This window comes from Priapulus caudatus, unplaced genomic scaffold (genome assembly GCF_000485595.1).
Source record: "Priapulus caudatus unplaced genomic scaffold, Priapulus_caudatus-5.0.1 Scaffold724, whole genome shotgun sequence".
NCBI lineage: Eukaryota > Metazoa > Priapulida > Priapulimorpha > Priapulimorphida > Priapulidae > Priapulus > Priapulus caudatus.
This window is the reverse complement of record NW_014577785.1, coordinates 198,786-207,731: the sequence shown is the minus strand read 5'-3', so window position 1 is coordinate 207,731 and position 8,946 is coordinate 198,786. Positions and strand designations below refer to the sequence as shown.

General features: G+C 41.0%; 1 long non-coding RNA gene across 1 annotated transcript; it reads left to right on the top strand.

Moving 5' to 3' along the window:
• The first annotated feature begins 2,130 nt into the window (after positions 1-2,130).
• On the top strand, positions 2,131-3,695 carry LOC106813081. Its single transcript, XR_001394422.1, has 3 exons — positions 2,131-2,890; positions 2,924-3,344; positions 3,661-3,695. It is a non-coding gene; the product is annotated as an uncharacterized LOC106813081 (long non-coding RNA).
• The last annotated feature ends 5,251 nt before the right edge of the window (positions 3,696-8,946 follow it).

Genomic DNA, 8,946 nt, shown 5'->3' with positions numbered 1-8,946 from the left:
AGAGAGAGAGAGAGAGAGAGAGAGAAAGGGTGAGTGAGGGGGGGGGAGAAAGCGGGGGTGAGTGAATGCCGAAGACGCTGCCGCGTCCAGAAATAGTACGCGGCCGGGAGCAGACGAACTCGTGGTGTAGAAGATAGATCTAGGTTTTGATGTTGCGTGTCTCGAGCACGTGCCCTGCCTGCATGCGCTGCGATGAGTCTACGCGGATGCGGATGTGGGTAATCCAGGCTCTATAAAATTCGAGCTGCTGGATATATATCATCAAGAGTAGATAAATAACATAATGTGTTATTATCTACTCTTGATATCATATATGTCTAACAGAGCGCGGTAGTTTACAGAGCGCGGGAGATTTAAATAGCGTAGTAGTTTTAAATACATAGAGCACTGCGCACGATCAGTAAACGCCAGTTTGAAGCCCTTTTTTAAAAGTCTTCCTTAGAAAAAACTTATGTGTCCATATAATTATATATAATATATATGGGTAATTTTCTCAATAAGGCACCTGTTGATTGCATTTTCATGTCCAGGCTCGCATTTATTTATTAATGATGTCCAGTAAAGCATTAATCAATTAAAATGTAGATTGGGGTATTTCCGATTGGAAATAACTTTCAGCACTTTTATTGCACCGGTTTTTGAGTTTTCGGCAGAAAAATGACGTTTTTTGGCTAACAATCTTTATGATATGTCCGACGGTCTATGTCGCAGCATATTAATGTCCCAGTTTCTTTCAAGTTTTCTACATTGAAACACTTCCTATCACTATGTTATTCTAAACTAGGTGGTAGGAAGTACATATCCATAAGCAAAAAAAAAAATAAAATTAAACTATGTTATCTAAAAAATTATAGAAATATCAGGTGTCCAGGGCAAATCCACTCCACTCCGTAACCGACCAATGAAATGTCAGCCCCCTATGAAGGGAAGTAGAACCTAGAACTGTACCTCATTGTAAAAACGTTCAGTTTGGTGTAACCCCCATATCATGATCATGCTGACTTCCAGTTGTTGACACTTCCTCACAGTTTCTGTGAAATTTTCACTCTAATTTCATATATCACGTGGATTATCTTCTAAACTCCACTCCTAAACGTTCCATTAATATCATGGTAACCATGAAGCATTTTCAAATATGATCTATTCATGCTACTTGGGCACAGGGCGCCCTCACATTAATATTGACAGTATATTTCCAATTCTATCTTGCGCTGCTGAGTGCGTGAGCGTCATTCTGTTCTGGTAAAAAAATTTCAACTTCCGTAAACACTCCACTCCGTAACAATACTTTGTCTTACGAGTTGAGACTCTATCTGGTTACGGAGTTGTATAGTGTGCTTAAAAATGTCAACTATATTGTTTACACTATATGAGTCAGGCCCTCTCATTTTAGGTCTTATTCCTTATATAGGATTCACAAGTTGAACAACAATATATTGCTGCTATCAGTATCATTTTCACTGGGAATGGATTTTGGAGTGATTTCGTTTACGTAGTTGAATTTGTGTATGACCCTACTAAATATTTTCAACTGTTGGTTTACAATTTATGAGTCACGCCGCTCTGCTCTTTTAGTCTTGTTCATTATTACTTTGATCGCGATCAAGCAGACCCTGTAAATGAGCAACTTCAGGGTTTTTCCAGAAATTCAAACTCCGTACAAAAATTTCAACTCCCGTAAAACATTTTCAACTCCGTAACATCAATTTTGTCGAAATTCTAAAAGAATAAACTCTTACAATTAAATGAAAATGAATTTCTCCAAAAACCAACCTGGATACTCTAATAATCAAGGTCTGGTCGCAGTTTTAAATTGTTTTTTATGTATGGTATGCATCATGGAAATCCTTTCATTTGCGAACAGTCGTTACGGTAATTAAAGGGCTAGAGCACCGCGAGATTAAATCCCTACACATTAAAAAAAAATTGGACGAATAACGATTGCTCTCAATTCCTGTTTGTACTTCCTAAGTGCCTTAGCTCCTCCTGTGATAAAAGTTAGACGTGTTGCTTGCATGTTTGTTTTCTTGAAAAATATTCACCAACTTGTGCCCTTATTGAGAAAATTACCCTATACTCACTATATATAATATTATATAATATTATATATATATGATAAATATATATATATATATATATGATACCCTTTCTTGTGACTTGTACATATACATGTGACTCTCGGTCTGCGCTGCAGGCTTCACATTCTCAGCGGGAGCGCACGCGTGTCTACAACACGTGTATGTAAACAGCGATGATGTGCGAGTAATGCGCGCACATGTTTGATCAGGTGGGCCGCAAATTGCCGCGTGAGAGTTATAGCTTTTAAAATCAAACAGAACCTCGGAATATTGAACGGCTGTTGATATTTGAGGCGAATAAATAACAGGCTGTATATTGCCGTGACAGTACTTAGCGCGCATCCTGCGATCCCTTGCGTACTGTATACTCGTGTTTTAGTTCACCAGGAAAAACTGCTCGGCTGTTTTTGCTAGCGTTCTGCAGTGTCAGGCCCCCAGGCTTACTGTTATTATTTTGGGGACTACAGGAGTGTCAGTTATAATCAGGCCACTCGGTTTGTTGTGTACGTGTTGGCTGTAACCCCCTATGCTGCCTAGAAAAAACACGTGTTTATCCACTCGTAAATGTGTACTCATCGGCTATATATAGATGTTGACTATAACGTCGCAGTCTAAAAATGTGTTTATGTATCTATGCATCAGTAGGAAATAGGATTTTGCTGGCCCAACAATCACCGTATGCGTATACACCTCGTTGATCCTGTTAATACAAAGAAAATACTATTTGCTGGTAGGCTGACCATGTAGCAGGGATAACCAGGTAGCAGGATAACCTGGGATAACCAGGTAGCATGGCAACAAGGGATAACCAGGTAACATGGATAACCAGGTAGCAGGGCAACCAGGTAACATGGATAACCAGGTAGCAGGGCAACCAGGGATAACCAGGTAGCATGGCAACAAGGGATAATCAGGTAGCAGGGCAACCAGGGATAACCAGGTAGCAGGGATAACCAGGTAGCATGGCAACAAGGGATAACCAGGTAGCAGGGATAACCAGGGATAACCAGGTAGCAGGGATAACCAGGTAGCAGGGCAACCAGAGATAACCAGGTAGCAGGGATAACCAGGATCCTCGAGCATTGCTAGATTACCAGGGTCACCTGGAATAGCTAATTGCTGCCTATAAGGCTCAGCTGATTGTGAAGCTGAATCACGTGTATGCATATATTATACTGGAAAAAGTTGTTGTTCTAAACTCTGGCATCGTAGAATCGTAGAGTTGTAAAGTTGTTGTTCTCCACTCTGGCATCGTAGAATCGTAGAGTTGTAAAGTGTTGTTCTGCCGCTCCGGCATCGTAGAATCGTAGAGTTGTAAAGTTGTTGTTCCTTTGCTCCGGCAGCGTAGAATCGTAGAGTTTTGTAAAGTTGTTGTTTCTATTGCTCCGGCATCGTAGAATCGTAAGAGTTGTAAAGTTGTTGTTCTCTGCTCCGGCATCGTAGAGTGTAATGTTGTTTGTTCTTTGCTCCGGCATCGTAGAATCTAGAGTTGTAAAGTTGTTGTTCTTTGGCTCCGGCCTGTAGAATGCGTCAGAGTTGTAAAGTTGTTGTTCTCCGCTCCAGCAATCGTAGACTCGTAGAGTTTGTAAAGTTGTTGTTCTCCGTCTGGCCTCGTAGATCGTAGAGTTGTAAAGTTGTTGTTCTCTGCTCCTCCCAATCGTAATCGTAGAGTTGTAAGTTGTTGTTCTCCGCTCTGGCATCGATAGAATCGTAGAGTTGTAAAGTTGTTGTTCTTCTGCTCCGGCATCGTAGAATCGTAGAGTTTGTAAAAGTTGTTTGTCTTGGTCCGCATCGTAGAATCGTAGAGTTTGTAAAGTTTGTGTTCTCTGCTCGCGCATCGTAGAGGTGTAAAGTTTGTTGTTCTTTGCTGCGGCATCGTAGAATCGTAGAGTTGTAAAGTTGTTGTTCGTATTTTTTTTTTTTATTTTTTTTTTTTTTAATTTTTTTTTTTATTTTTTTTTTTTTTTTTTTTTTTTTTTTTTTTTTTTTTTTATTTTTTTTTTTTTTTTTTTTTTTTTTTTTTTTTTTTTTTTTTTTTTTTTTTTTTTTTTTTTTTTTTTTTTTTTTTTTTTTTTTTTTTTTTTTTTTTTTTTTTTTTTTTTTTTTTTTTTTTTTTTTTTTTTTGTTATTTTTTTTTTTTTTTTTTTTTTTTTTTTTTTTTTTGTATTTTTTTTTTTTTTTTTTTGCTCGCATCGTAGTAATCGTAGAGTTGTAAAGTTGTTGATCTCCGCTCGCCTGCGTAGAATTCGTAAGAGTTGTAAAGTTGTTGTTCTTTGGCTCGCGGCTCGTAGAATCGTAGAGTTGTGAAAGTTGTTTGTTCGTCTGCTCCGCCATCGTAGAATCGTAGAGTTGTAAAGTTTGTTGTTTCCTTTGGCTCCGGCATCGTAGAATCGTAGAGTGTAAAGTTTGTTGTTGCTTTGCTCCGGCGATCGTAGAATCGTAGAGTTGTAAAGGTTTTGTTGTTCTCTGCCTCCAGCATCGTAGAATCGTAGAGTTGTAAGTTGTTGATCCTCTGCTCCAGCATCGTAGAATCGTAGAGTTTTGTAAAAGTTGTGTTTCTTCCGCTTCGCGGCATCGTAGAATCGTGAGTTGTAAAGTTGGTTGTTCTCCGCTCCGGATCGTAGCAGCGTCGAGTTTAGCAAATGGTAGCAGATTGTGGCAAAGAGTAAAGACGTTTAGTCGCAGAATTTGTTCTTGAAAGACTTGACTTTATTAGTAAAACACAATACAAATATAATATACACTACGGTGACCTAGGCACCCAAGCTAGGCCCCGTCATCTCTGTTTCGTCTAACTCCACTACGTCGCCTCTCGTCTCTTCCTCTAGGTAATACTTCCCTATGATCTTTCGTCCGTGGCCTATTTATACGTTTCCGAAAACCGCCCGGCGACATTTGAATCGGCGACCGGTTTTCGTCGCTTATCGGCCGACGATGGCTCGTAGGTGTGGCGCGTCGCGTCTGTCGCCACGTTTGCTGAATACAATACATATCAAGCGTACATAATTAGAGATCTCTATTATGTACTCTTGATGTATATCAAGAGTCCATAATAGAAAATTTCTATTATGGCCTTTTGATGTATATGTATCTAGGCCTATACTCTGTACGCGTCCAAAATGTGTACGCTGTCAACGTGTTACAGTGGAATATTCAGTTAAGTCAATAGAATAATATACTAGTTGGACTCTCTGCACATTTCTTTTCTGTGGGTTACGTGCATGTAAGATCGAGTCGCCTCGTGTGACATTCTTCGAGCTATTACATCAGTGTGTTTTACTAATGAAAATATAGTAATATTAAATTATTTTTTTATTTTTTTATATTTTTATTTTTTTTATATTTTTATTTTTATGTTAAAGTTATTTTGCGTTGTTACACCGAAGGCAAAGCCGGGGGACACACCTGGGACACCATCAGACAACTCGCCCAACACCGAGTCGGATGGCGAGGATGGGTTCATCAGTGGCCTATGCTCTACCCAGGAGCGACAGGCGTAACTGACTAACAACGAAGTTCTGTTGTGTCCTGCCGTGCATATATCAGTCAGTCTATATCAGTTAGTCAGTGATATATATCGTTATATATCAGTGAGTGCCTGCACAAAATGCAGTCTCGTTCCCGCCGTGTTATAGGCATAGCGATTCGTATCTGAGGAGAAATCCGAATCCGAATTTAATTTAAAAGCTTTTAGCGTTTTTAACTTTTAGCGTATTCATGAAACGCATTAAACGCATGAAACGTAGTAGTTTTAGCGTTTCATGAAACGCCGGGAGTAAAATTCCCAGCACTAGTCGCGAATAGAATGGCAGCGCCCGTTTCACCTTTTTTACGGACACGAGTTTGGGTTCGGTAGCACTTTTTTCATCGACCGAGCTAGACTTATCCCGTAAGTCGCTTAGGAGCTCGGCTCGTGGCTGTCGGCTTAGGCAAAAGAGATATGGGTGTCGGTATACTGTGGAAAACTGTTTACGTTAAAAGCTGCCAACTACACGAGAAGGAATTTTATGTAAACTTTGATAAGGACTTGAGTAATCTTAGGTGATAACCGCTCACAGAAACATGTAGTCACGTTACGATGTGTGTGTGTGCGTGCGTGCGTGCGTGCGTGCGTGCGTGCGTGAGTGGGTGAGTGCGTGCGTGCGTGCGTGCGTGCTTGAGTGCGTGAGTGCGGGTGTGTGTGTGTGTTGGAGGGGGGGGGGGAATGTCCACGTCTTGAGTCGGAATATCTTCTTATCGAGTTTAAATGTCTTTACTGTTCGTAAGGCTGCTGTAGACTGACACCGAACGTCGTTGAGAATGAACCTGTGTAATGCACAGGGACGGTCTGAATCGATCTAATGTGACGGGTCGGTTCGATTGATCTATCCATGTATGGATCAGGACTGCATAAACATTGCTAATGTGGTTCTGTACGCATTAATTGTCATATATCGATGTAGGTGACATTCCGCATGTCACCACGGTACATGCTTCTCTTTGGTAGTTAGGCCGCATTTCTACAGTGATTCTTAAGAGCGTTCTTTAGGACGTTTCATTTGTCAGAGGAGGTGCTTGCCACGCGTGTGTGTGCGTGCATGCGTACGCGTGTGTGTGCGTGCATGCGTACGCGTGTGCGCGTGTGCGTGTGCATACGCGTGTTCGTTTGCGCGTGTGCGTACGTGTGTTCGTGTGCGCGTGTGCGTGCGCGTGTTCGTGTGCGTCCTACGAGACGGGATCTCTTCGTTAAACGACGGTTTTGTACATTATACGAACAACTACTGTCCGTCTTCTCATGCCAGTGATATATAATATGCCGATTTATAAAGGGGGGAATTCTTGCCATGCGAGTGCCTGACTCGAAAAGTTTGCTCTGTGCTGATAGTACAGACAAGGCGCGCATGCAAAGAGCCGGGATAGGCGCCGGATTAGATATCTGTCCATTAATCTGTGATATTTATCTTAGATTTCGGCGAGCGTCAACTTTGCGGGTAAACATCCTGTGCGTGACGCAACCAGGTAATGCGGGAGAAATATCCGGCACGCCGACAACAAGCTACTATAGTATAGCAGCCGACCGACAAATCACTGAATCCCAGCAAACTAATCTCTGGCTTCACAGGATACTAGTCTGAGCAGGAAATTAAAGGGTTTTACCGAACCGCTGATTGACTACGTCACGAATTTTCTATGGTAAAATGTGTAAAAAAAAATTGCAATTTTTTTACATTAAAAGTAAGAACTAACGTTAATAAATATATCCTCAAACTCTCACCTGATAAAAATGTTTTTACGTTGGTTAAATTTGCAAAAATCTAGACGATTTGAATTTCTGTTGTCTAACACTATTCCCCCAGTACTGTTCAGATACTGGCGTCTCTCGGTTTTTCACCGGCAAATTAGAGCATATAAAGAAGGTATATAAGCATGAAAAGTAAACAGAAACACTAATTGTATTTTCATACATTTTATTTTGTACAAATAACACACAAATACCTAGTTCGAAATTGACGATTTAAAAATTTACATGCAGTACACGCAACTGGTATATTTTATGGAGTGACAGCGAGTAGAATTAATGGTAACTTAGTACAGTAACATTCCACAATCGATAAGGCAAATGTAAACCAATACATTGACAATGACAATAAATTGAATAGGGTGACATTAAAGATAAGCGAATATAGCGCAGTAGGTGCACGCGTTTCCTATCACGACCATAGGCACGCACGCACGTCCGATCTCTCTCTCTCTCTCTCACTCTCACTCTCTCTCTCTCTCTCTCTCTCTCTCATTTGATGTATATGTATCTAGCTAGGCCTGTACGCCTCTGTACGCGTCCAAAATGTGTACGCTGTCAACGTATTACAGTGGAATATTCAGTTAAGTCATAGAAATAATATACTAGTTGGACTCTCTGCACATTTCTTTTCTGTGGGTTACGCGCATGTAAGAACGAGTCGCCTCGTGTGACATTCTTCGGGCTATTCCGTGTGTTTTACTAATAAAAATATAGTAATATTAAAGTTATTTATTTTTGATGTCACGAGTGTATGTGCACATCGAACAATATAGTAAATAAGGAAGTATAATGCCAGCCAATTTACTATAAAAGTGAACAGCAATTACTTAATCTTTGTGAAAAAGTGGATTTTTTTTTACTATTTACGGTGACGTAATCACTTTTTAAAAAATCAGCCCGTCTAGAGAAAATCAGTCCCGTCGAGTAAATGACGGGGCCTTTTTTAGGCAGATGGCGAAGCCTGATAGTGCGGAACCAACCAGAACCACCACACCCTGTAGCACAATCTACAAGCACCACAGCTACCACCCTGTCCTATAACACAATGTACCAGCAACTCAGCAACCACCCTGTACTATAACACAACTGTACCAGCCACCACAGCAACCACCCTGTCCTATAACACAATGTACCAGCACACAGCAACCACCCTGTCCTATAACACAATGTACCAGCACCACAGCAACCACCCTGTCCTATAACACAATGTACCAGCACCACAGCAACCACCCTGTCCTATAACACAATGTACCAGCATCACATCAACCATCCCGTCCTTATAACACAAATGTACAGACCACATCAACCACCCTGTCTATAACACAATGTACCACGCACCACAGCAACCACCCTTGTCCTATAACACAATGTACCAGCACCACAGCAACCACCCTGTCCTCTAACACAATCTACAGGCACCACAGCAACCACCCCGTCCTATAACACAATGTACCAGCACCACAGCAACCACCCTGTCCTATAAACACAATGTACCAGCCCACCACAGCAACCTATCCCGTCCTAACACAATGTACCAGCCACCACATCAACCACCCTGTCCTTATAACACAATGTACAAGCACCACA